The sequence below is a fragment of the Triturus cristatus genome, chromosome 6 (assembly GCF_964204655.1).
Source record: "Triturus cristatus chromosome 6, aTriCri1.1, whole genome shotgun sequence".
Taxonomy (NCBI): domain Eukaryota; kingdom Metazoa; phylum Chordata; class Amphibia; order Caudata; family Salamandridae; genus Triturus; species Triturus cristatus.
The window spans coordinates 101,359,957-101,385,014 of NC_140589.1; the positions used below are offsets into that span (position 1 = coordinate 101,359,957).

Here is a 25,058-nt window from a genome sequence, read left to right on the forward strand (position 1 = left end):
AGACTCCTCTTCTATGCCTCCCTGCCGTTCACTCACTCTGTCTTTGTTTCATTCTCTCCTTCCACAACACTCCTTCTCACTCACTCGCTCTATCACTTGTATTTTTGCCCTTGCTCTGCATTCTATAGTGGAAACATCTCTTGAATGAAGCATCTGAAAATGACGTGACATAAAATTTAAAACCTCCTTATTGGAAACCTAAAACATCACAAGACTTAATGTAACCCATTTCTTTCATAAAAAAGATTTTTAAAGTACCCCACAAAACAAATATAAAACACCACGAGTGCTAGAAGAATATTACATTAACGTTAAAGATAGAATAGGGCAAATGCATTTGCAGTTGAAACTGAAGTTTGGTACTTATTCAGATATTATTTACATTGCCAATTTTTAGCTGAGATTCTCAAGGAACTGAGAGAGAAAATGGAATTCAAGTTTTGTCAGAAGTGGGATTCGAACACACGCCTCCAGGAGAGACTGCGGCCTTAACGCAGCGCCTTAGACCACTCGGCCATCCTGACCCCATGCTGCTTTTTCATCTAAAGGGTGAGAAAGATATTAGGAACCAAAAAATGCACAGAGCTGAGGCCAATAGTGGCTAGAGCAAGAAAAAAACTCACTGCACTCTTCCAATAAGACAATCCTATAAGCCACTGCGAGGGAAATGATCATATTTCTCAAGAAAATAATTAGAGTAAACACAGGACTGTCAGAAGTGGGATTTGAACCCACGCCTCCAGAGGAGACTGCGACCTGAACGCAGCGCCTTAGACCACTCGGCCATCCTGACTTGCTTTCCCAGCATCTTCCAGAGGCCAGACAGCCATGCAGGTGAGGTACTGAAAAGGAATGCCCTCAATTTATTTATCCTATTATATGCACTTCCAACAGATCTTTGAACAATCTGTACAGAGCAGGACCTATGGAGAACTCTTTAGAACTTTGAGGCGAACAAAGAGAAAGTGCTATTCACCAGCCACTTGAACGGCTCAAAGCTGCTTTGAAATTGAGACAATAGCCACCTCTTGGCTGGCTAAAGCAATTTCAACAAGGGATCTCAAAGTCACAACATAGGGTGGAGTATGCAAATTTAAGCAGCCCCTGATCAAAGCCCTAAGGAAATTGCTGTAAGTGTGCTGGAGTCCAGTTGTCTACCAGATGCATGCCATTCTTCCAAATTTGCAGGGCCCGTCTGGCCAGGGCATTCAAGAGCATGACTCTTCCAGATGACCTCTTACATGGGTCCTATGCTCATTTGGTAAGGATTGCGCTTTGTCAGCAAGACGTTATAGAACCTAAATATATGAGAAACCCCATCTCTCTTGACAAGAGGAGAACGGAATAACGTGCCAGGTGAAGACCAACAGATGCAACTTCCATCAGATGTTAACCTGATAAAGGAGATTAAATCTCCAAAAGGAATGTCAGAAGTGGAATTCGAACCCACGCCTCCAAAGGAGACTGTGGCCTAAACACAGCACCTTAGACCTCTCGGCCATCCTGACAGTATAGGCTTTTAAGAAATGAATAAAAGTTACTCAGAAACGTCTACCTCCATGCAAGCCTGAAATAATTTAAACCTTCAAACACAAGGTGCAACTTTATGCACAGGACAATAAACACAGAAGAACACATACGAAAGCACTTTATTTCGCAGGTATACAGTTTTCATGCTTTTAGAACACCACATACCTCTCACCAGCTATTTAGGGTCCTGTATCCGACTCACAACATTTCCTTGCCTGCGACCTCTCTCTCTACACAAACAACTACAGCACAGGAAGTAGGAAGGCAATAGGTGGGGCAGTTTATGCAAATTTATGCTGCCAATGTGCCTTGCAGATTCATGCAGGATTTCTAGAACCTTGCTGGATACAAGAGAGTAGGCCTTGTTCCAGATAAACTATCCCTAGCAGGGAAAGTCTGAGCACAGGCACTCTTTTGCTCTTTAGCCCCTGGCCTGGGACTCACCCTCACTTGCTGAGGCGTGAAATTCTGCATACCAACTTTGCACAGAAGGTATGTTTGTGGTTGTTTGGGGATGGGTGGGAGGTCAAGAGCAGGGAAAAGCAGGTCTCCTTCACTACTAGACTCCTCTTCTATGCCTCCCTGCCATTCACTCACTCTGTCTTTGTTTCATTCTCTCCTTCCACAACACTCCTTCTCACTCACTCGCTCTATCACTTGTATTTTTGCCCTTGCTCTGCATTCTATAGTGGAAACATCTCTTGAATGAAGCATCTGAAAATGACGTGACATAAAATTTAAAACCTCCTTATTGGAAACCTAAAACATCACAAGACTTAATGTAACCCATTTCTTTCATAAAAAAGATTTTTAAAGTACCCCACAAAACAAATATAAAACACCACGAGTGCTAGAAGAATATTACATTAACGTTAAAGATAGAATAGGGCAAATGCATTTGCAGTTGAAACTGAAGTTTGGTACTTATTCAGATATTATTTACATTGCCAATTTTTAGCTGAGATTCTAAAGGAACTGAGAGAGAAAATGGAATTCAAGTTTTGTCAGAAGTGGGATTTGAACCCACGCCTCCAGGAGAGACTGCGGCCTTAACGCAGCGCCTTAGACCACTCGGCCATCCTGACCCCATGCTGTTTTTTCATCTAAAGGGTGAGAAAGATATTAGGAACCAAAAAATGCACAGAGCTTAGGCCAATAGTGGCTAGAGCAAGAAAAAAACTCACTGCACTCTTCCAAGAAGACAATCCTATAAGCCACTGCGAGGGAAATGATCATATTTCTCAAGAAAAAAATTAGAGTAAACACAGGACTGTCAGAAGTGGGATTTGAACCCACACCTCCAGAGGAGACTGCGACCTGAACGCAGCGCCTTAGACCACTCGGCCATCCTGACTTGCTTTCCCAGCATCTTCCAGAGGCCAGACAGCCATGCAGGTGAGGTACTGAAAAGGAATGCCCTCAATTTATTTATCCTATTATATGCACTTCCAACAGATCTTTGAACAATCTGTACAGAGCAGGACCTATGGAGAACTCTTTAGAACTTTGAGGCGAACAAAGAGAAAGTGCTATTCACCAGCCATTTGAACGGCTCAAAGCTGCTTTGAAATTGAGACAATAGCCACCTCTTGGCTGGCTAAAGCAATTTCAACAAGGGATCTCAAAGTCACAACATAGGGTGGAGTATGCAAATTTAAGCAGCCCCTGATCAAAGCCCTAAGGAAATTGCTGTAAGTGTGCTGGAGTCAAGTTGTCTACCAGATGCATGGCATTCTTCCAAATTTGCAGGGCCCGTCTGGCCAGGGCATACAAGAGCATGACTCTTCCAGATGACCTCTTACATGGGTCCTATGCTCATTTGGTAAGGATTGCGCTTTGTCAGCAAGACGTTATAGAACCTAAATATATGAGAAACCCCATCTCTCTTGACAAGAGGAGAACGGAATAACGTGCCAAGTGAAGACCAACAGATGCAACTTCCATCAGATGTTAACCTGATAAAGGCGATTAAATCTCCAAAAGGCATGTCAGAAGTGGGATTCGAACCCACGCCTCCAAAGGAGACTGTGGCCTAAACACAGCGCCTTAGACCTCTCGGCCATCCTGACAGTATAGGCTTTTAAGAAATGAATAAAAGTTACTCAGAAACGTCTACCTCCATGCAAGCCTGAAATAATTTAAACCTTCAAACACAAGGTGCAACTTTATGCACAGGACAATAAACACAGAAGAACACATACGAAAGCACTTTATTTCACAGGTATACAGTTTTCATGCTTTTAGAACACCACATACCTCTCACCAGCTATTTAGGGTCCTGTATCCGACTCACAACATTTCCTTGCCTGCGACCTCTCTCTCTACACAAACAACTACAGCACAGGAAGTAGGAAGGCAATAGGTGGGGCAGTTTATGCAAATTTATGCTGCCAATGTGCCTTGCAGATTCATGCAGGATTTCTAGATCCTTTCTGGATACAAGAGAGTAGGCCTTGTTCCAGATAAACTATCCCTAGCAGGGAAAGTCTGAGCACAGGCACTCTTTTGCTCTTTAGCCCCTGGCCTGGGACTCACCCTCACTTGCTGAGGCGTGAAATTCTGCATACCAACTTTGCACAGAAGGTATGTTTGTGGTTGTTTGGGGATGGGTGGGAGGTCAAGAGCAGGGAAAAGCAGGTCTCCTTCACTACTAGACTACTCTTCTATGCCTCCCTGCCGTTCACTCACTCTGTCTTTGTTTCATTCTGTCCTTCCACAACACTCCTTCTCACTCACTCGCTCTATCACTTGTATTTTTGCCCTTGCTCTGCATTCTATAGTGGAAACATCTCTTGAATGAAGCATCTGAAAATGACGTGACATAAAATTTAAAACCTCCTTATTGGAAACCTAAAACATCACAAGACTTAATGTAACCCATTTCTTTCATAAAAAAGATTTTTAAAGTACCCCACAAAAGAAATATAAAACACCACGAGTGCTAGAAGAATATTACATTAACGTTAAAGATAGAATAGGGCAAATGCATTTGCAGTTGAAACTGAAGTTTGGTACTTATTCAGATATTATTTACATTGCCAATTTTTAGCTGAGATTCTAAAGGAACTGAGAGAGAAAATGGAATTCAAGTTTTGTCAGAAGTGGGATTCGAACCCACGCCTCCAGGAGAGACTGCGGCCTTAACGCAGCGCCTTAGACCACTCGGCCATCCTGACCCCATGGTGCTTTTTCATCTAAAGGGTGAGAAAGATATTAGGAACCAAAAAATGCACAGAGCTTAGGCCAATAGTGGCTAGAGCAAGAAAAAAACTCACTGCACTCTTCCAAGAAGACAATCCTATAAGCCACTGCGAGGGAAATGATCATATTTCTCAAGAAAAAAATTAGAGTAAACACAGGACTGTCAGAAGTGGGATTTGAACCCACGCCTCCAGAGGAGACTGCGACCTGAACGCAGCGCCTTAGACCACTCGGCCATCCTGACTTGCTTTCCCAGCATCTTCCAGAGGCCAGACAGCCATGCAGGTGAGGTACTGAAAAGGAATGCCCTCAATTTATTTATCCTATTATATGCACTTCCAACAGATCTTTGAACAATCTGTACAGAGCAGGACCTATGGAGAACTCTTTAGAACTTTGAGGCGAACAAAGAGAAAGTGCTATTCACCAGCCACTTGAACGGCTCAAAGCTGCTTTGAAATTGAGACAATAGCCACCTCTTGGCTGGCTAAAGCAATTTCAACAAGGGATCTCAAAGTCACAACATAGGGTGGAGTATGCAAATTTAAGCAGCCCCTGATCAAAGCCCTAAGGAAATTGCTGTAAGTGTGCTGGAGTCCAGTTGTCTACCAGATGCATGGCATTCTTCCAAATTTGCTGGGCCCGTCTGGCCAGGGCATACAAGAGCATGACTCTTCCAGATGACCTCTTACATGGGTCCTATGCTCATTTGGTAAGGATTGCGCTTTGTCAGCAAGACGTTATAGAACCTAAATATATGAGAAACCCCATCTCTCTTGACAAGAGGAGAACGGAATAACGTGCCAAGTGAAGACCAACAGATGCAACTTCCATCAGATGTTAACCTGATAAAGGAGATTAAATCTCCAAAAGGCATGTCAGAAGTGGGAATCGAACCCACGCCTCCAAAGGAGACTGTGGCCTAAACACAGCGCCTTAGACCTCTCGGCCATCCTGACAGTATATGCTTTTAAGAAATGAATAAAAGTTACTCAGAAACGTCTACCTCCATGCAACCCTGAAATAATTTAAACCTTCAAACACAAGGTGCAACTTTATGCACAGGACAATAAACACAGAAGAACACATACGAAAGCACTTTATTTCACAGGTATACAGTTTTCATGCTTTTAGAACACCACATACCTCTCACCAGCTAATTAGGGTCCTGTATCTGACTCACAACATTTCCTTGCCTGCGACCTCTCTCTCTACACAAACAACTACAGCACAGGAAGTAGGAAGGCAATAGGTGGGGCAGTTTATGCAAATTTATGCTGCCAATGTGCCTTGCAGATTCATGCAGGATTTCTAGATCCTTGCTGGATACAAGAGAGTAGGCCTTGTTCCAGATAAACTATCCCTAGCAGGGAAAGTCTGAGCACAGGCACTCTTTTGCTCTTTAGCCCCTGGCCTGGGACTCACCCTCACTTGCTGAGGCGTGAAATTCTGCATACCAACTTTGCACAGAAGGTATGTTTGTGGTTGTTTGGGGATGGGTGGGAGGTCAAGAGCAGGGAAAAGCAGGTCTCCTTCACTACTAGATTCCTCTTCTATGCCTCCCTGCCATTCACTCACTCTGTCTTTGTTTCATTCTCTCCTTCCACAACACTCCTTCTCACTCACTCGCTCTATCACTTGTATTTTTGCCCTTGCTCTGCATTCTATAGTGGAAACATCTCTTGAATGAAGCATCTGAAAATGACGTGACATAAAATTTAAAACCTCCTTATTGGAAACCTAAAACATCACAAGACTTAATGTAACCCATTTCTTTCATAAAAAAGATTTTTAAAGTACCCCACAAAACAAATATAAAACACCACGAGTGCCAGAAGAATATTACATTAACGTTAAAGATAGAATAGGGCAAATGCATTTGCAGTTGAAACTGAAGTTTGGTACTTATTCAGATATTATTTACATTGCCAATTTTTAGCTGAGATTCTAAAGGAACTGAGAGAGAAAATGGAATTCAAGTTTTGTCAGAAGTGGGATTCGAACCCACGCCTCCAGGAGAGACTGCGGCCTTAACGCAGCGCCTTAGACCACTCGGCCATCCTGACCCCATGCTGCTTTTTCATCTAAAGGGTGAGAAAGATATTAGGAACCAAAAAATGCACAGAGCTGAGGCCAATAGTGGCTAGAGCAAGAAAAAAACTCACTGCACTCTTCCAAGAAGACAATCCTATAAGCCACTGCGAGGGAAATGATCATATTTCTCAAAAAAATAATTAGAGTAAACACAGGACTGTCAGAAGTGGGATTTGAACCCACGCCTCCAGAGGAGACTGCGACCTGAACGCAGCGCCTTAGACCACTCGGCCATCCTGACTTGCTTTCCCAGCGTCTTCCAGAGGCCAGACAGCCATGCAGGTGAGGTACTGAAAAGGAATGCCCTCAATTTATTTATCCTATTATATGCACTTCCAACAGATCTTTGAACAATCTGTACAGAGCAGGACCTATGGAGAACTCTTTAGAACTTTGAGGCAAACAAAGAGAAAGTGCTATTCACCAGCCACTTGAACGGCTCAAAGCTGCTTTGAAATTGAGACAATAGCCACCTCTTGGCTGGCTAAAGCAATTTCAACAAGGGATCTCAAAGTCACAACATAGGGTGGAGTATGCAAATTTAAGCAGCCCCTGATCAAAGCCCTAAGGAAATTGCTGTAAGTGTGCTAAAGTCCAGTTGTCTAGCAGATGCATGGCATTCTTCCAAATTTGCAGGGCCCGTCTGGCCAGTGCATACAAGAGCATGACTATTCCAGATGACCTCTTACATGGGTCCTATGCTCATTTGGTAAGGATTGCGCTTTGTCAGCAAGACGTTATAGAACCTAAATATATGAGAAACCCCATCTCTCTTGACAAGAGGAGAACGGAATAACGTGCCAAGTGAAGACCAACAGATGCAACTTCCATCAGATGTTAACCTGATAAAGGAGATTAAATCTCCAAAAGGCATGTCAGAAGTGGGATTCGAACCCACGCCTCCAAAGGAGACTGTGGCCTAAACACAGCGCCTTAGACCTCTCGGCCATCCTGACAGTATAGGCTTTTAAGAAATGAATAAAAGTTACTCAGAAACGTCTACCTCAATGCAAGCCTGAAATAATTTAAACCTTCAAACACAAGGTGCAACTTTATGCACAGGACAATAAACACAGAAGAACACATACGAAAGCACTTTATTTCACAGGTATACAGTTTTCATGCTTTTAGAACACCACATACCTCTCACCAGCTATTTAGGGTCCTGTATCCGACTCACAACATTTCCTTGCCTGCGACCTCTCTCTCTACACAAACAACTACAGCACAGGAAGTAGGAAGGCAATAGGTGGGGCAGTTTATGCAAATTTATGCTGCCAATGTGCCTTGCAGATTCATGCAGGATTTCTAGATCCTTGCTGGATACAAGAGAGTAGGCCTTGTTCCAGATAAACTATCCCTAGCAGGGAAAGTCTGAGCACAGGCACTCTTTTGCTCTTTAGCCCCTGGCCTGGGATTCACCCTCACTTGCTGAGGCGTGAAATTCTGCATACCAACTTTGCACAGAAGGTATGTTTGTGGTTGTTTGGGGATGGGTGGGAGGTCAAGAGCAGGGAAAAGCAGGTCTCCTTCACTACTAGACTCCTCTTCTATGCCTCCCTGCCATTCACTCACTCTGTCTTTGTTTCATTCTCTCCTTCCACAACACTCCTTCTCACTCACTCGCTCTATCACTTGTATTTTTGCCCTTGCTCTGCATTCTATAGTGGAAACATCTCTTGAATGAAGCATCTGAAAATGACGTGACATAAAATTTAAAACCTCCTTATTGGAAACCTAAAACATCACAAGACTTAATGTAACCCATTTCTTTCATAAAAAAGATTTTTAAAGTACCCCACAAAACAAATATAAAACACCACGAGTGCTAGAAGAATATTACATTAACGTTAAAGATAGAATAGGGCAAATGCATTTGCAGTTGAAACTGAAGTTTGGTACTTATTCAGATATTATTTACATTGCCAATTTTTAGCTGAGATTCTAAAGGAACTGAGAGAGAAAATGGAATTCAAGTTTTGTCAGAAGTGGGATTCGAACCCACGCCTCCAGGAGAGACTGCGGCCTTAACGCAGCGCCTTAGACCACTCGGCCATCCTGACCCCATGCTGCTTTTTCATCTAAAGGGTGAGAAAGATATTAGGAACCAAAAAATGCACAGAGCTGAGGCCAATAGTGGCTAGAGCAAGAAAAAAACTCACTGCACTCTTCCAAGAAGACAATCCTATAAGCCACTGCGAGGGAAATGATCATATTTCTCAAGAAAATAATTAGAGTAAACACAGGACTGTCAGAAGTGGGATTTGAACCCACGCCTCCAGAGGAGACTGCGACCTGAACGCAGCGCCTTAGACCACTCGGCCATCCTGACTTTCTTTCCCAGCATCTTCCAGAGGCCAGACAGCCATGCAGGTGAGGTACTGAAAAGGAATGCCCTCAATTTATTTATCCTATTATATGCACTTCCAACAGATCTTTGAACAATCTGTACAGAGCAGGACCTATGGAGAACTCTTTAGAACTTTGAGGCGAACAAAGAGAAAGTGCTATTCACCAGCCACTTGAACGGCTCAAAGCTGCTTTGAAATTGAGACAATAGCCACCTCTTGGCTGGCTAAAGCAATTTCAACAAGGGATCTCAAAGTCACAACATAGGGTGGAGTATGCAAATTTAAGCAGCCCCTGATCAAAGCCCTAAGGAAATTGCTGTAAGTGTGCTGGAGTCCAGTTGTCTACCAGATGCATGGCATTCTTCCAAATTTGCAGGGCCCGTCTGGCCAGTGCATACAAGAGCATGACTCTTCCAGATGACCTCTTACATGGGTCCTATGCTCATTTGGTAAGGATTGCGCTTTGTCAGCAAGACGTTATAGAACCTAAATATATGAGAAACCCCATCTCTCTTGACAAGAGGAGAACGGAATAACGTGCGAAGTGAAGACCAACAGATGCAACTTCCATCAGATGTTAACCTGATAAAGGAGATTAAATCTCCAAAAGGCATGTCAGAAGTGGGATTCGAACCCACGCCTCCAAAGGAGACTGTGGTCTAAACACAGCGCCTTAGACCTCTCGGCCATCCTGACAGTATAGACTTTTAAGAAATGAATAAAAGTTACTCAGAAACGTCTACCTCCATGCAAGCCTGAAATAATTTAAACCTTCAAACACAAGGTGCAACTTTATGCACAGGACAATGAACACAGAAGAACACATACGAAAGCACTTTATTTCACAGGTATACAGTTTTCATGCTTTTAGAACACCACATACCTCTCACCAGCTATTTAGGGTCCTGTATCCGACTCACAACATTTCCTTGCCTGCGACCTCTCTCTCTACACAAACAACTACAGCACAGGAAGTAGGAAGGCAATAGGTGGGGCAGTTTATGCAAATTTATGCTGCCAATGTGCCTTGCAGATTCATGCAGGATTTCTAGATCCTTGCTGGATACAAGAGAGTAGGCCTTGTTCCAGATAAACTATCCCTAGCAGGGAAAGTCTGAGCACAGGCACTCTTTTGCTCTTTAGCCCCTGGCCTGGGACTCACCCTCACTTGCTGAGGCGTGAAAATCTGCATACCAACTTTGCACAGAAGGTATGTTTGTGGTTGTTTGGGGATGGGTGGGAGGTCAAGAGCAGGGAAAAGCAGGTCTCCTGCACTACTAGACTCCTCTTCTATGCCTCCCTGCCATTCACTCACTCTGTCTTTGTTTCATTCTCTCCTTCCACAACACTCCTTCTCACTCACTCGCTCTATCACTTGTATTTTTGCCCTTGCTCTGCATTCTATAGTGGAAACATCTCTTGAATGAAGCATCTGAAAATGACGTGACATAAAATTTAAAACCTCCTTATTGTAAACCTAAAACATCACAAGACTTAATGTAACCCATTTCTTTCATAAAAAAGATTTTTAAAGTACCCCACAAAACAAATATAAAACACCACGAGTGCTAGAAGAATATTACATTAACGTTAAAGATAGAATAGGGCAAATGCATTTGCAGTTGAAACTGAAGTTTGGTACTTATTCAGATATTATTTACATTGCCAATTTTTAGCTGAGATTCTAAAGGAACTGAGAGAGAAAATGGAATTCAAGTTTTGTCAGAAGTGGGATTTGAACCCACGCCTCCAGGAGAGACTGCGGCCTTAAAGCAGCGCCTTAGACCACTCGGCCATCCTGACCCCATGCTGCTTTTTCATCGAAAGGGTGAGAAAGATATTAGGAACCAAAAAATGCACAGAGCTTAGGCCAATAGTGGCTAGAGCAAGAAAAAAACTCACTGCACTCTTCCAAGAAGACAATCCTATAAGCCACTGCGAGGGAAATGATCATATTTCTCAAGAAAAAAATTAGAGTAAACACAGGACTGTCAGAAGTGGGATTTGAACCCACACCTCCAGAGGAGACTGCGACCTGAACGCAGCGCCTTAGACCACTCGGCCATCCTGACTTGCTTTCCCAGCATCTTCCAGAGGCCAGACAGCCATGCAGGTGAGGTACTGAAAAGGAATGCCCTCAATTTATTTATCCTATTATATGCACTTCCAACAGATCTTTGAACAATCTGTACAGAGCAGGACCTATGGAGAACTCTTTAGAACTTTGAGGCGAACAAAGAGAAAGTGCTATTCAGCAGCCACTTGAACGGCTCAAAGCTGCTTTGAAATTGAGACAATAGCCACCTCTTGGCTGGCTAAAGCAATTTCAACAAGGGATCTCAAAGTCACAACATAGGGTGGAGTATGCAAATTTAAGCAGCCCCTGATCAAAGCCCTAAGGAAATTGCTGTAAGTGTGCTGGAGTCCAGTTGTCTACCAGATGCATGGCATTCTTCCAAATTTGCAGGGCCCATCTGGCCAGGGCATACAAGAGCATGACTCTTCCAGATGACCTCTTACATGGGTCCTATGCTCATTTGGTAAGGATTGCGCTTTGTCAGCAAGACGTTATAGAACCTAAATATATGAGAAACCCCATCTCTCTTGACAAGAGGAGAACGGAATAACGTGCCAAGTGAAGACCAACAGATGCAACTTCCATCAGATGTTAACCAGATAAAGGAGATTAAATCTCCAAAAGGCATGTCAGAAGTGGGATCCGAACCCACGCCTCCTAAGGAGACTGTGGCCTAAACACAGCGCCTTAGACCTCTCGGCCATCCTGACAGTATAGGCTTTTAAGAAATGAATAAAAGTTACTCAGAAACGTCTACCTCCATGCAAGCCTGAAATAATTTAAACCTTCAAACACAAGGTGCAACTTTATGCACAGGACAATAAACACAGAAGAACACATACGAAAGCACTTTATTTCACAGGTATACAGTTTTCATGCTTTTAGAACACCACATACCTCTCACCAGCTATTTAGGGTCCTGTATCCGACTCACAACATTTCCTTGCCTGCGACCTCTCTCTCTACACAAACAACTACAGCACAGGAAGTAGGAAGGCAATAGGTGGGGCAGTTTATGCAAATTTATGCTGCCAATGTGCCTTGCAGATTCATGCAGGATTTCTAGATCCTTGCTGGATACAAGAGAGTAGGCCTTGTTCCAGATAAACTATCCCTAGCAGGGAAAGTCTGAGCACAGGCACTCTTTTGCTCTTTAGCCCCTGGCCTGGGACTCACCCTCACTTGCTGAGGCGTGAAATTCTGCATACCAACTTTGCACAGAAGGTATGTTTGTGGTTGTTTGGGGATGGGTGGGAGGTCAAGAGCAGGGAAAAGCAGGTCTCCTTCACTACTAGACTCCTCTTCTATGCCTCCCTGCCGTTCACTCACTCTGTCTTTGTTTCATTCTCTCCTTCCACAACACTCCTTCTCACTCACTCGCTCTATCACTTGTATTTTTGCCCTTGCTCTGCATTCTATAGTGGAAACATCTCTTGAATGAAGCATCTGAAAATGACGTGACATAAAATTTAAAACCTCCTTATTGGAAACCTAAAACATCACAAGACTTAATGTAACCCATTTCTTTCATAAAAAAGATTTTTAAAGTACCCCACAAAAGAAATATAAAACACCACGAGTGCTAGAAGAATATTACATTAACGTTAAAGATAGAATAGGGCAAATGCATTTGCAGTTGAAACTGAAGTTTGGTACTTATTCAGATATTATTTACATTGCCAATTTTTAGCTGAGATTCTAAAGGAACTGAGAGAGAAAATGTAATTCAAGTTTTGTCAGAAGTGGGATTCGAACCCACGCCTCCAGGAGAGACTGCGGCCTTAACGCAGCGCCTTAGACCACTTGGCCATCCTGACCCCATGGTGCTTTTTCATCTAAAGGGTGAGAAAGATATTAGGAACCAAAAAATGCACAGAGCTTAGGCCAATAGTGGCTAGAGCAAGAAAAAAACTCACTGCACTCTTCCAAGAAGACAATCCTATAAGCCACTGCGAGGGAAATGATCATATTTCTCAAGAAAAAAATTAGAGTAAACACAGGACTGTCAGAAGTGGGATTTGAACCCACGCCTCCAGAGGAGACTGCGACCTGAACGCAGCGCCTTAGACCACTCGGCCATCCTGACTTGCTTTCCCAGCATCTTCCAGAGGCCAGACAGCCATGCAGGTGAGGTACTGAAAAGGAATGCCCTCAATTTATTTATCCTATTATATGCACTTCCAACAGATCTTTGAACAATCTGTACAGAGCAGGACCTATGGAGAACTCTTTAGAACTTTGAGGCAAAGAAAGAGAAAGTGCTATTCACCAGCCACTTGAACGGCTCAAAGCTGCTTTGAAATTGAGACAATAGCCACCTCTTGGCTGGCTAAAGCAATTTCAACAAGGGATCTCAAAGTCACAACATAGGGTGGAGTATGCAAATTTAAGCAGCCCCTGATCAAAGCCCTGAGGAGATTGCTGTAAGTGTGCTGGAGTCCAGTTGTCTACCAGATGAATGGCATTCTTCCAAATTTACAGGGCCCGTCTGGCCAGGGCATACAAGAGCATGACTCTTCCAGATGACCTCTTACATGGGTCCTATGCTCATTTGGTAAGGATTGCGCTTTGTCAGCAAGACGTTATAGAACCTAAATATATGAGAAACCCCATCTCTCTTGACAAGAGGAGAACGGAATAACGTGCCAAGTGAAGACCAACGGATGCAACTTCCATCAGATGTTAACCTGATAAAGGAGATTAAATCTCCAAAAGGCATGTCAGAAGTGGGATTCGAACCCACGCCTCCAAAGGAGACTGTGGCCTAAACACAGCGCCTTAGACCTCTCGGCCATCCTGACAGTATAGGCTTTTAATAAATGAATAAAAGTTACTCAGAAACGTCTACCTCCATGCAAGCCTGAAATAATTTAAACCTTCAAACACAAGGTGCAACTTTATGCACAGGACAATAAACACAGAAGAACACATACGAAAGCACTTTATTTCACAGGTATACAGTTTTCATGCTTTTAGAACACCACATACCTCTCACCAGCTATTTAGGGTCCTGTATCCGACTCACAACATTTCCTTGCCTGCGACCTCTCTCTCTACACAAACAACTACAGCACAGGAAGTAGGAAGGCAATAGGTGGGGCAGTTTATGCAAATTTATGCTGCCAATGTGCCTTGCAGATTCATGCAGGATTTCTAGATCCTTGCTGGATACAAGAGAGTAGGCCTTGTTCCAGATAAACTATCCCTAGCAGGGAAAGTCTGAGCACAGGCACTCTTTTGCTCTTTAGCCCCTGGCCTGGGACTCACCCTCACTTGCTGAGGCGTTAAATTCTGCATACCAACTTTGCACAGAAGGTATGTTTGTGGTTGTTTGGGGATGGGTGGGAGGTCAAGAGCAGGGAAAAGCAGGTCTCCTTCACTACTAGACTCCTCTTCTATGCCTCCCTGCCATTCACTCACTCTGTCTTTGTTTCATTCTCTCCTTCCACAACACTCCTTCTCACTCACTCGCTCTATCACTTGTATTTTTGCCCTTGCTCTGCATTCTATAGTGGAAACATCTCTTGAATGAAGCATCTGAAAATGACGTGACATAAAATTTAAAACCTCCTTATTGGAAACCTAAAACATCACAAGACTTAATGTAACCCATTTCTTTCATAAAAAAGATTTTTAAAGTACCCCACAAAACAAATATAAAACACCACGAGTGCTAGAAGAATATTACATTAACGTTAAAGATAGAATAGGGCAAATGCATTTGCAGTTGAAACTGAAGTTTGGTACTTATTCAGATATTATTTACATTGCCAATTTTTAGCTGAGATTCTAAAGGAACTGAGAGAGAAAATGGAATTCAAGTTTTGTCAGAAGTGGGATTCGAACCTACGCCTCCAGGAGAGACTGCGGCCTTAACGCAGCGCCTTAGACCACTCGGCCATCCTGACCCCATGCTGCTTTTTCATCTAAAGGGTGAGAAAGATATTAGGAACCAAAAAATGCACAGAGCTGAGGCCAATAGTGGCTAGAGCAAGAAAAAAACTCACTGCACTCTTCCAAGAAGACAATCCTATAAGCCACTGCGAGGGAAATGATCATATTTCTCAAGAAAATAATTAGAGTAAACACAGGACTGTCAGAAGTGGGATTTGAACCCACGCCTCCAGAGGAGACTGCGACCTGAACGCAGCGCCTTAGACCACTCGGCCATCCTGACTTTCTTTCCCAGCATCTTCCAGAGGCCAGACAGCCATGCAGGTGAGGTACTGAAAAGGAATGCCCTCAATTTATTTATCCTATTATATGCACTTCCAACAGATCTTTGAACAATCTGTACAGAGCAGGACCTATGGAGAACTCTTTAGAACTTTGAGGCGAACAAAGAGAAAGTGCTATTCACCAGCCACTTGAACGGCTCAAAGCTGCTTTGAAATTGAGACAATAGCCACCTCTTGGCTGGCTAAAGCAATTTCAACAAGGGATCTCAAAGTCACAACATAGGGTGGAGTATGCAAATTTAAGCAGCCCCTGATCAAAGCCCTAAGGAAATTGCTGTAAGTGTGCTGGAGTCCAGTTGTCTACCAGATGCATGGCATTCTTCCAAATTTGCAGGGCCCGTCTGGCCAGTGCATACAAGAGCATGACTCTTCCAGATGACCTCTTACATGGGTCCTATGCTCATTTGGTAAGGATTGCGCTTTGTCAGCAAGACGTTATAGAACCTAAATATATGAGAAACCCCATCTCTCTTGACAAGAGGAGAACGGAATAACGTGCGAAGTCAAGACCAACAGATGCAACTTCCATCAGATGTTAACCTGATAAAGGAGATTAAATCTCCAAAAGGCATGTCAGAAGTGGGATTCGAACCCACGCCTCCAAAGGAGACTGTGGTCTAAACACAGCGCCTTAGACCTCTCGGCCATCCTGACAGTATAGGCTTTTAAGAAATGAATAAAAGTTACTCAGAAACGTCTACCTCCATGCAAGCCTGAAATAATTTAAACCTTCAAACACAAGGTGCAACTTTATGCACAGGACAATGAACACAGAAGAACACATACGAAAGCACTTTATTTCACAGGTATACAGTTTTCATGCTTTTGGAACACCACATACCTCTCACCAGCTATTTAGGGTCCTGTATCCGACTCACAACATTTCCTTGCCTGCGACCTCTCTCTCTACACAAACAACTACAGCACAGGAAGTAGGAAGGCAATAGGTGGGGCAGTTTATGCAAATTTATGCTGCCAATGTGCCTTGCAGATTCATGCAGGATTTCTAGATCCTTGCTGGATACAAGAGAGTAGGCCTTGTTCCAGATAAACTATCCCTAGTAGGGAAAGTCTGAGCACAGGCACTCTTTTGCTCTTTAGCCCCTGGCCTGGGACTCACCCTCACTTGCTGAGGCGTGAAAATCTGCATACCAACTTTGCACAGAAGGTATGTTTGTGGTTGTTTGGGGATGGGTGGGAGGTCAAGAGCAGGGAAAAGCAGGTCTCCTGCACTACTAGACTCCTCTTCTATGCCTCCCTGCCATTCACTCACTCTGTCTTTGTTTCATTCTCTCCTTCCACAACACTCCTTCTCACTCACTCGCTCTATCACTTGTATTTTTGCCCTTGCTCTGCATTCTATAGTGGAAACATCTCTTGAATGAAGCATCTGAAAATGACGTGACATAAAATTTAAAACCTCCTTATTGTAAACCTAAAACATCACAAGACTTAATGTAACCCATTTCTTTCATAAAAAAGATTTTTAAAGTACCCCACAAAACAAATATAAAACACCACGAGTGCTAGAAAAATATTACATTAACGTTAAAGATAGAATAGGGCAAATGCATTTGCAGTTGAAACTGAAGTTTGGTACTTATTCAGATATTATTTACATTGCCAATTTTTAGCTGAGATTCTAAAGGAACTGAGAGAAAAAATGGAATTCAAGTTTTGTCAGAAGTGGGATTCGAACCCACGCCTCCAGGAGAGACTGCGGCCTTAACGCAGCGCCTTAGACCACTCGGCCATCCTGACCCCATGGTGCTTTTTCATCTAAAGGGTGAGAAAGATATTAGGAACCAAAAAATGCACAGAGCTTAGGCCAATAGTGGCTAGAGCAAGAAAAAAACTCACTGCACTCTTCCAAGAAGACAATCCTATAAGCCACTGCAAGGGAAATGATCATATTTCTCAAGAAAAAAATTAGAGTAAACACAGGACTGTCAGAAGTGGGATTTGAACCCACGCCTCCAGAGGAGACTGCGACCTGAACGCAGCGCCGTAGACCACTCGGCCATCCTGACTTGCTTTCCCAGCATCTTCCAGAGGCCAGACAGCCATGCAGGTGAGGTACTGAAAAGGAATGCCCTCAATTTATTTATCCTATTATATGCACTTCCAACAGATCTTTGAACAATCTGTACAGAGCAGGACCTATGGAGAACTCTTTAGAACTTTGAGGCAAACAAAGAGAAAGTGCTATTCACCAGCCACTTGAACGGCTCAAAGCTGCTTTGAAATTGAGACAATAGCCACCTCTTGGCTGGCTAAAGCAATTTCAACAAGGGATCTCAAAGTCACAACATAGGGTGGAGTATGCAAATTTAAGCAGCCCCTGATCAAAGCCCTGAGGAGATTGCTGTAAGTGTGCTGGAGTCCAGTTGTCTACCAGATGCATGGCATTCTTCCAAATTTGCAGGGCCCGTCTGGCCAGTACATACAAGAGCATGACTATTCCAGATGACCTCTTACATGGGTCCTATGCTCATTTGGTAAGGATTGCGCTTTGTTAGCAAGACGTTATAGAACCTAAATATATGAGAAACCCCATCTCTCTTGACAAGAGGAGAACGGAATAACGTGCCAAGTGAAGACCAACAGATGCAACTTCCATCAGATGTTAACCTGATAAAGGAGATTAAATCTCCAAAAGGCATGTCAGAAGTGGGATTCGAACCCACGCCTCCAAAGGAGACTGTGGCCTACACACAGCGCCTTAGACCTCTCGGCCATCCTGACAGTATAGGCTTTTAAGAAATGAATAAAAGTTACTCAGAAACGTCTACCTCCATGCAAGCCTGAAATAATTTAAACCTTCAAACACAAGGTGCAACTTTATGCACAGGACAATAAACACAGAAGAACACATACGAAAGCACTTTATTTCACAGGTATACAGTTTTCATGCTTTTAGAACACCACATACCTCTCACCAGCTATTTAGGGTCCTGTATCCGACTCACAACATTTCCTTGCCTGCGACCTCTCTCTCTACACAAACAACTACAGCACAGGAAGTAGGAAGGCAATAGGTGGGGCAGTTTATGCAAATTTATGCTGCCAATGTGCCTTGCAGATTCATGCAGGATTTCTAGATCCTTGCTGGATACAAGAGAGTAGGCCTTGTTCCAGATAAACTATCCCTAGCAGGGAAAGTCTGAGCACAGGCACTCTTTTGCTCTTTAGCCCCTGGCCTGGGACTCACCCTCACTTGCTGAGGCATGAAATTCTGCATACCAACTTTGCACAGAAGGTATGTTTGTGGTTGTTTGGGGATGGGTGGGAGGTCAAGAGCAGGGAAAAGCAGGTCTCCTTCACTACTAGACTACTCTTCTATGCCTCCCTGCCGTTCACTCACTCTGTCTTTGTTTCATTCTCTCCTTCCACAACACTCCTTCTCACTCACTCGCTCTATCACTTGTATTTTTGCCCTTGCTCTGCATTCTATAGTGGAAACATCTCTTGAATGAAGCATCTGAAAATGACGTGACATAAAATTTAAAACCTCCTTATTGGAAACCTAAAACATCACAAGACTTAATGTAACCCATTTCTTTCATAAAAAAGATTTTTAAAGTACCCCACAAAACAAATATAAAACACCACGAGTGCTAGAAGAATATTACATTAACGTTAAAGATAGAATAGGGCAAATGCATTTGCAGTTGAAACTGAAGTTTGGTACTTATTCAGATATTATTTACATTGCCAATTTTTAGCTGAGATTCTAAAGGAACTGAGAGAGAAAATGGAATTCAAGTTTTGTCAGAAGTGGGATTCGAACCCACGCCTCCAGGAGAGACTGCGGCCTTAATGCAGCACCTTAGACCACTCGGCCATCCTGACCCCATGCTGCATTTTCATCTAAAGGGTGAGAAAGATATTAGGAACCAAAAAATGCACAGAGCTTAGGCCAATAGTGGCTAGAGCAAGAAAAAAACTCACTGCACTCTTCCAAGAAGACAATCCTATAAGCCACTGCGAGGGAAATGATCATATTTCTCAAGAAAAAAATTAGAGTAAACAGAGGACTGTCAGAAGTGGGATTTGAACCCACGCCTCCAGAGGAGACTGCGACCTGAACGCAGCGCCTTAGACCACTCGGCCATCCTGACTTGCTTTCCCAGCATCTTCCAGAGGCCAGACAGCAATGCAGGTGAGGTACTGAAAAGGAATGCCCTCAATTTATTTATCCTATTATATGCACTTCCAACAGATCTTTGAACAATCTGTACAGAGCAGGACCTATGGAGAACTCTTTAGAACTTTGAGGCGAACAAAGAGAAAGTGCTATTCACCAGCCACTTGAACGGCTCAAAGCTGCTTTGAAATTGAGACAATAGCCACCTCTTGGCTGGCTAAAGCAATTTCAACAAGGGATCTCAAAGTCACAACATAGGGTGGAGTATGCAAATTTAAGCAGCCCCTGATCAAAGCCCTAAGGAAATTGCTGTAAGTGTGCTGGAGTCCAGTTGTCTACCAGATGCATGGCATTCTTCCAAATTTGCAGGGCCCGTCTGGCCAGGGCATACAAGAGCATGACTCTTCCAGATGACCTCTTACATGGGTCCTCTGCTCATTTGGTAAGGATTGCGCTTTGTCAGCAAGACGTTATAGAACCTAAATATATGAGAAACCCCATCTCTCTTGACAAGAGGAGAACGGAATAACGTGCCAAGTGAAGACCAACAGATGCAACTTCCATCAGATGTTAACCTGATAAAGGAGATTAAATCTCCAAAAGGCATGTCAGAAGTGGGATTCGAACCCACGCCTCCAAAGGAGACTGTGGCCTAAACACAGCGCCTTAGACCTCTCGGCCATCCTGACAGTATAGGCTTTTAAGAAATGAATAAAAGTTACTCAGAAACGTCTACCTCCATGCAAGCCTGAAATAATTTAAACCTTCAAACACAAGGTGCAACTTTATGCACAGGACAATAAACACAGAAGAACACATACGAAAGCACTTTATTTCACAGGTATACAGTTTTCATGCTTTTAGAACACCACATACCTCTCACCAGCTATTTAGGGTCCTGTATCCGACTCACAACATTTCCTTGCCTGCGACCTCTCTCTCTACACAAACAACTACAGCACAGGAAGTAGGAAGGCAATAGGTGGGGCAGTTTATGCAAATTTATGCTGCCAATGTGCCTTGCAGATTCATGCAGGATTTCTAGAACCTTGCTGGATACAAGAGAGTAGGCCTTGTTCCAGATAAACTATCCCTAGCAGGGAAAGTCTGAGCACAGGCACTCTTTTGCTCTTTAGCCCCTGGCCTGGGACTCACCCTCACTTGCTGAGGCGTGAAATTCTGCATACCAACTTTGCACAGAAGGTATGTTTGTGGTTGTTTGGGGATGGGTGGGAGGTCAAGAGCAGGGAAAAGCAGGTCTCCTTCACTACTAGACTCCTCTTCTATGCCTCCCTGCCGTTCACTCACTCTGTCTTTGTTTCATTCTCTCCTTCCACAACACTCCTTCTCACTCACTCGCTCTATCACTTGTATTTTTGCCCTTGCTCTGCATTCTATAGTGGAAACATCTCTTGAATGAAGCATCTGAAAATGACGTGACATAAAATTTAAAACCTCTTTATTGGAAACCTAAAACATCACAAGACTTAATGTAACCCATTTCTTTCATAAAAAAGATTTTTAAAGTACCCCACAAAACAAATATAAAACACCACGAGTGCTAGAAGAATATTACATTAACGTTAAAGATAGAATAGGGCAAATGCATTTGCAGTTGAAACTGAAGTTTGGTACTTATTCAGATATTATTTACATTGCCAATTTTTAGCTGAGATTCTAAAGGAACTGAGAGAGAAAATGGAATTCAAGTTTTGTCAGAAGTGGGATTCAAACCCACGCCTCCAGGAGAGACTGCGGCCTTAACGCAGCGCCTTAGACCACTCGGCCATCCTTTCCCCATGCTGCATTTTCATCTAAAGGGTGAGAAAGATATTAGGAACCAAAAAATGCACAGAGCTTAGGCCAATAGTGGCTAGAGCAAGAAAAAAACTCACTGCACTCTTCCAAGAAGACAATCCTATAAGCCACTGCGAGGGAAATGATCATATTTCTCAAGAAAAAAATTAGAGTAAACACAGGACTGTCAGAAGTGGGATTTGAACCCACGCCTCCAGAGGAGACTGCGACCTGAACGCAGCGCCTTAGACCACTCGGCCATCCTGACTTGCTTTCCCAGCATCTTCCAGAGGCCAGACAGCCATGCAGGTGAGGTACTGAAAAGGAATGCCCTCAATTTATTTATCCTATTATATGCACTTCCAACAGATCTTTGAACAATCTGTACAGAGCAGGACCTATGGAGAACTCTTTAGAACTTTGAGGCAAACAAAGAGAAAGTGCTATTCACCAGCCACTTGAACGGCTCAAAGCTGCTTTGAAATTGAGACAATAGCCACCTCTTGGCTGGCTAAAGCAATTTCAACAAGGGATCTCAAAGTCACAACATAGGGTGGAGTATGCAAATTTAAGCAGCCCCTGATCAAAGCCCTGAGGAGATTGCTGTAAGTGTGCTGGAGTCCAGTTGTCTACCAGATGAATGGCATTCTTCCAAATTTGCAGGGCCCGTCTGGCCAGGGCATACAAGAGCATGACTCTTCCAGATGACCTCTTACATGGGTCCTATGCTCATTTGGTAAGGATTGCGCTTTGTCAGCAAGACGTTATAGAACCTAAATATATGAGAAACCCCATCTCTCTTGACAAGAGGAGAACGGAATAACGTGCCAAGTGAAGACCAACAGATGCAACTTCCATCAGATGTTAACCTGATAAAGGAGATTAAATCTCCAAAAGGCATGTCAGAAGTGGGATTCGAACCCACGCCTCCAAAGGAGACTGTGGCCTAAACACAGCGCCTTAGACCTCTCGGCCATCCTGACAGTATAGGCTTTTAATAAATGAATAAAAGTTACTCAGAAACGTCTACCTCCATGCAAGCCTGAAATAATTTAAACCTTCAAACACAAGGTGCAACTTTATGCACAGGACAATAAACACAGAAGAACACATACGAAAGCACTTTATTTCACAGGTATACAGTTTTCATGCTTTTAGAACACCACATACCTCTCACCAGCTATTTAGGGTCCTGTATCCGACTCACAACATTTCCTTGCCTGCGACCTCTCTCTCTACACAAACAACTACAGCACAGGAAGTAGGAAGGCAATAGGTGGGGCAGTTTATGCAAATTTATGCTGCCAATGTGCTTTGCAGATTCATGCAGGATTTCTAGATCCTTGCTGGATACAAGAGAGTAGGCCTTGTTCCAGATAAACTATCCCTAGCAGGGAAAGTCTGAGCACAGGCACTCTTTTGCTCTTTAGCCCCTGGCCTGGGACTCACCCTCACTTGCTGAGGCGTGAAATTCTGCATACCAACTTTGCACAGAAGGTATGTTTGTGGTTGTTTGGGGATGGGTGGGAGGTCAAGAGCAGGGAAAAGCAGGTCTCCTTCACTACTAGACTCCTCTTCTATGCCTCCCTGCCGTTCACTCACTCTGTCTTTGTTTCATTCTCTCCTTCCACAACACTCCTTCTCACTCACTCGCTCTATCACTTGTATTTTTGCCCTTGCTCTGCATTCTATAGTGGAAACATCTCTTGAATGATGCATCTGAAAATGACGTGACATAAAATTTAAAACCTCCTTATTGGAAACCTAAAACATCACAAGACTTAATGTAACCCATTTCTTTCATAAAAAAGATTTTTAAAGTACCCCACAAAACAAATATAAAACACCACGAGTGCTAGAAGAATATTACATTAACGTTAAAGATATAATAGGGCAAATGCATTTGCAGTTGAAACTGAAGTTTGGTACTTATTCAGATATTATTTACATTGCCAATTTTTAGCTGAGATTCTAAAGGAACTGAGAGAGAAAATGGAATTCAAGTTTTGTCAGAAGTGGGATTCGAACCCACGCCTCCAGGAGAGACTGCGGCCTTAACGCAGCGCCTTAGACCACTCAGCCATCCTGACCCCATGCTGCTTTTTCATCTAAAGGGTGAGAAAGATATTAGGAACCAAAAAATGCACAGAGCTGAGGCCAATAGTGGCTAGAGCAAGAAAAAAACTCACTGCACTCTTCCAAGAAGACAATCCTATAAGCCACTGCGAGGGAAATGATCATATTTCTCAAGAAAATAATTAGAGTAAACACAGGACTGTCAGAAGTGGGATTTGAACCCACGCCTCCAGAGGAGACTGCGACCTGAACGCAGCGCCTTAGACCACTCGGCCATCCTGACTTGCTTTCCCAGCATCTTCCAGAGGCCAGACAGCCATGCAGGTGAGGTACTGAAAAGGAATGCCCTCAATTTATTTATCCTATTATATGCACTTCCAACAGATCTTTGAACAATCTGTACAGAGCAGGACCTATGGAGAACTCTTTAGAACTTTGAGGCGAACAAAGAGAAAGTGCTATTCACCAGCCACTTGAACGGCTCAAAGCTGCTTTGAAATTGAGACAATAGCCACCTCTTGGCTGGCTAAAGCAATTTCAACAAGGGATCTCAAAGTCACAACATAGGGTGGAGTATGCAAATTTAAGCAGCCCCTGATCAAAGCCCTTAGGAAATTGCTGTAAGTGTGCTGGAGTCCAGTTGTCTACCAGATGCATGGCATTCTTCCAAATTTGCAGGGCCCGTCTGGCCAGTGCATACAAGAGCATGACTATTCCAGATGACCTCTTACATGGGTCCTATGCTCATTTGGTAAGGATTGCGCTTTGTCAGCAAGACGTTATAGAACCTAAATATATGAGAAACCCCATCTCTCTTGACAAGAGGAGAACGGAATAACGTGCCAAGTGAAGACCAACAGATGCAACTTCCATCAGATGTTAACCTGATAAAGGAGATTAAATCTCCAAAAGGCATGTCAGAAGTGGGATTCGAACCCACGCCTCCAAAGGAGACTGTGGCCTACACACAGCGCCTTAGACCTCTCGGCCATCCTGACAGTATAGGCTTTTAAGAAATGAATAAAAGTTACTCAGAAACGTCTACCTCCATGCAAGCCTGAAATAATTTAAACCTTCAAACACAAGGTGCAACTTTATGCACAGGACAATAAACACAGAAGAACACACACGAAAGCACTTTATTTCACAGGTATACAGTTTTCATGCTTTTAGAACACCACATACCTCTCACCAGCTATTTAGGGTCCTGTATCCGACTCACAACATTTCCTTGCCTGCGACCTCTCTCTCTACACAAACAACTACAGCACAGGAAGTAGGAAGGCAATAGGTGGGGCAGTTTATGCAAATTTATGCTGCCAATGTGCCTTGCAGATTCATGCAGGATTTCTAGATCCTTGCTGGATACAAGAGAGTAGGCCTTGTTCCAGATAAACTATCCCTAGCAGGGAAAGTCTGAGCACAGGCACTCTTTTGCTCTTTAGCCCCTGGCCTGGGACTCACCCTCACTTGCTGAGGCATGAAATTCTGCATACCAACTTTGCACAGAAGGTATGTTTGTGGTTGTTTGGGGATGGGTGGGAGGT

At 43.4% G+C, this 25,058-nt stretch overlaps 26 non-coding genes across 26 annotated transcripts; all 26 read right to left on the reverse strand.

Moving 5' to 3' along the window:
- Positions 1-710: 710 nt before the first annotated feature.
- TRNAL-CAG (transfer RNA leucine (anticodon CAG)) lies at positions 711-793 on the reverse strand. Its single transcript has one exon. It is a non-coding gene; the product is annotated as a tRNA-Leu (tRNA).
- Positions 794-2,532: 1,739 nt separating this feature from the next.
- TRNAL-AAG (transfer RNA leucine (anticodon AAG)) lies at positions 2,533-2,615 on the reverse strand. Its single transcript has one exon. It is a non-coding gene; the product is annotated as a tRNA-Leu (tRNA).
- Positions 2,616-2,801: 186 nt separating this feature from the next.
- Positions 2,802-2,884, reverse strand: TRNAL-CAG (transfer RNA leucine (anticodon CAG)). The gene has a single exon. It is a non-coding gene; the product is annotated as a tRNA-Leu (tRNA).
- Positions 2,885-3,516: 632 nt separating this feature from the next.
- On the reverse strand, positions 3,517-3,599 carry TRNAL-UAG (transfer RNA leucine (anticodon UAG)). The gene has a single exon. It is a non-coding gene; the product is annotated as a tRNA-Leu (tRNA).
- A 1,024-nt stretch (positions 3,600-4,623) lies between these two features.
- On the reverse strand, positions 4,624-4,706 carry TRNAL-AAG (transfer RNA leucine (anticodon AAG)). The gene has a single exon. It is a non-coding gene; the product is annotated as a tRNA-Leu (tRNA).
- A 186-nt stretch (positions 4,707-4,892) lies between these two features.
- TRNAL-CAG (transfer RNA leucine (anticodon CAG)) lies at positions 4,893-4,975 on the reverse strand. Its single transcript has one exon. It is a non-coding gene; the product is annotated as a tRNA-Leu (tRNA).
- A 632-nt stretch (positions 4,976-5,607) lies between these two features.
- TRNAL-UAG (transfer RNA leucine (anticodon UAG)) lies at positions 5,608-5,690 on the reverse strand. The gene has a single exon. It is a non-coding gene; the product is annotated as a tRNA-Leu (tRNA).
- A 1,024-nt stretch (positions 5,691-6,714) lies between these two features.
- Positions 6,715-6,797, reverse strand: TRNAL-AAG (transfer RNA leucine (anticodon AAG)). Its single transcript has one exon. It is a non-coding gene; the product is annotated as a tRNA-Leu (tRNA).
- A 186-nt stretch (positions 6,798-6,983) lies between these two features.
- Positions 6,984-7,066, reverse strand: TRNAL-CAG (transfer RNA leucine (anticodon CAG)). The gene has a single exon. It is a non-coding gene; the product is annotated as a tRNA-Leu (tRNA).
- A 632-nt stretch (positions 7,067-7,698) lies between these two features.
- On the reverse strand, positions 7,699-7,781 carry TRNAL-UAG (transfer RNA leucine (anticodon UAG)). Its single transcript has one exon. It is a non-coding gene; the product is annotated as a tRNA-Leu (tRNA).
- Positions 7,782-8,805: 1,024 nt separating this feature from the next.
- TRNAL-AAG (transfer RNA leucine (anticodon AAG)) lies at positions 8,806-8,888 on the reverse strand. The gene has a single exon. It is a non-coding gene; the product is annotated as a tRNA-Leu (tRNA).
- Positions 8,889-9,074: 186 nt separating this feature from the next.
- TRNAL-CAG (transfer RNA leucine (anticodon CAG)) lies at positions 9,075-9,157 on the reverse strand. The gene has a single exon. It is a non-coding gene; the product is annotated as a tRNA-Leu (tRNA).
- Positions 9,158-9,789: 632 nt separating this feature from the next.
- On the reverse strand, positions 9,790-9,872 carry TRNAL-UAG (transfer RNA leucine (anticodon UAG)). The gene has a single exon. It is a non-coding gene; the product is annotated as a tRNA-Leu (tRNA).
- A 1,293-nt stretch (positions 9,873-11,165) lies between these two features.
- TRNAL-CAG (transfer RNA leucine (anticodon CAG)) lies at positions 11,166-11,248 on the reverse strand. The gene has a single exon. It is a non-coding gene; the product is annotated as a tRNA-Leu (tRNA).
- Positions 11,249-12,987: 1,739 nt separating this feature from the next.
- Positions 12,988-13,070, reverse strand: TRNAL-AAG (transfer RNA leucine (anticodon AAG)). The gene has a single exon. It is a non-coding gene; the product is annotated as a tRNA-Leu (tRNA).
- Positions 13,071-13,256: 186 nt separating this feature from the next.
- TRNAL-CAG (transfer RNA leucine (anticodon CAG)) lies at positions 13,257-13,339 on the reverse strand. The gene has a single exon. It is a non-coding gene; the product is annotated as a tRNA-Leu (tRNA).
- Positions 13,340-13,971: 632 nt separating this feature from the next.
- TRNAL-UAG (transfer RNA leucine (anticodon UAG)) lies at positions 13,972-14,054 on the reverse strand. Its single transcript has one exon. It is a non-coding gene; the product is annotated as a tRNA-Leu (tRNA).
- A 1,293-nt stretch (positions 14,055-15,347) lies between these two features.
- TRNAL-CAG (transfer RNA leucine (anticodon CAG)) lies at positions 15,348-15,430 on the reverse strand. Its single transcript has one exon. It is a non-coding gene; the product is annotated as a tRNA-Leu (tRNA).
- A 632-nt stretch (positions 15,431-16,062) lies between these two features.
- On the reverse strand, positions 16,063-16,145 carry TRNAL-UAG (transfer RNA leucine (anticodon UAG)). Its single transcript has one exon. It is a non-coding gene; the product is annotated as a tRNA-Leu (tRNA).
- Positions 16,146-17,169: 1,024 nt separating this feature from the next.
- TRNAL-AAG (transfer RNA leucine (anticodon AAG)) lies at positions 17,170-17,252 on the reverse strand. The gene has a single exon. It is a non-coding gene; the product is annotated as a tRNA-Leu (tRNA).
- Positions 17,253-19,529: 2,277 nt separating this feature from the next.
- On the reverse strand, positions 19,530-19,612 carry TRNAL-CAG (transfer RNA leucine (anticodon CAG)). The gene has a single exon. It is a non-coding gene; the product is annotated as a tRNA-Leu (tRNA).
- A 632-nt stretch (positions 19,613-20,244) lies between these two features.
- Positions 20,245-20,327, reverse strand: TRNAL-UAG (transfer RNA leucine (anticodon UAG)). The gene has a single exon. It is a non-coding gene; the product is annotated as a tRNA-Leu (tRNA).
- A 1,293-nt stretch (positions 20,328-21,620) lies between these two features.
- TRNAL-CAG (transfer RNA leucine (anticodon CAG)) lies at positions 21,621-21,703 on the reverse strand. The gene has a single exon. It is a non-coding gene; the product is annotated as a tRNA-Leu (tRNA).
- A 632-nt stretch (positions 21,704-22,335) lies between these two features.
- TRNAL-UAG (transfer RNA leucine (anticodon UAG)) lies at positions 22,336-22,418 on the reverse strand. The gene has a single exon. It is a non-coding gene; the product is annotated as a tRNA-Leu (tRNA).
- A 1,024-nt stretch (positions 22,419-23,442) lies between these two features.
- On the reverse strand, positions 23,443-23,525 carry TRNAL-AAG (transfer RNA leucine (anticodon AAG)). The gene has a single exon. It is a non-coding gene; the product is annotated as a tRNA-Leu (tRNA).
- A 186-nt stretch (positions 23,526-23,711) lies between these two features.
- Positions 23,712-23,794, reverse strand: TRNAL-CAG (transfer RNA leucine (anticodon CAG)). Its single transcript has one exon. It is a non-coding gene; the product is annotated as a tRNA-Leu (tRNA).
- Between the last annotated feature and the right edge of the window lie 1,264 nt (positions 23,795-25,058).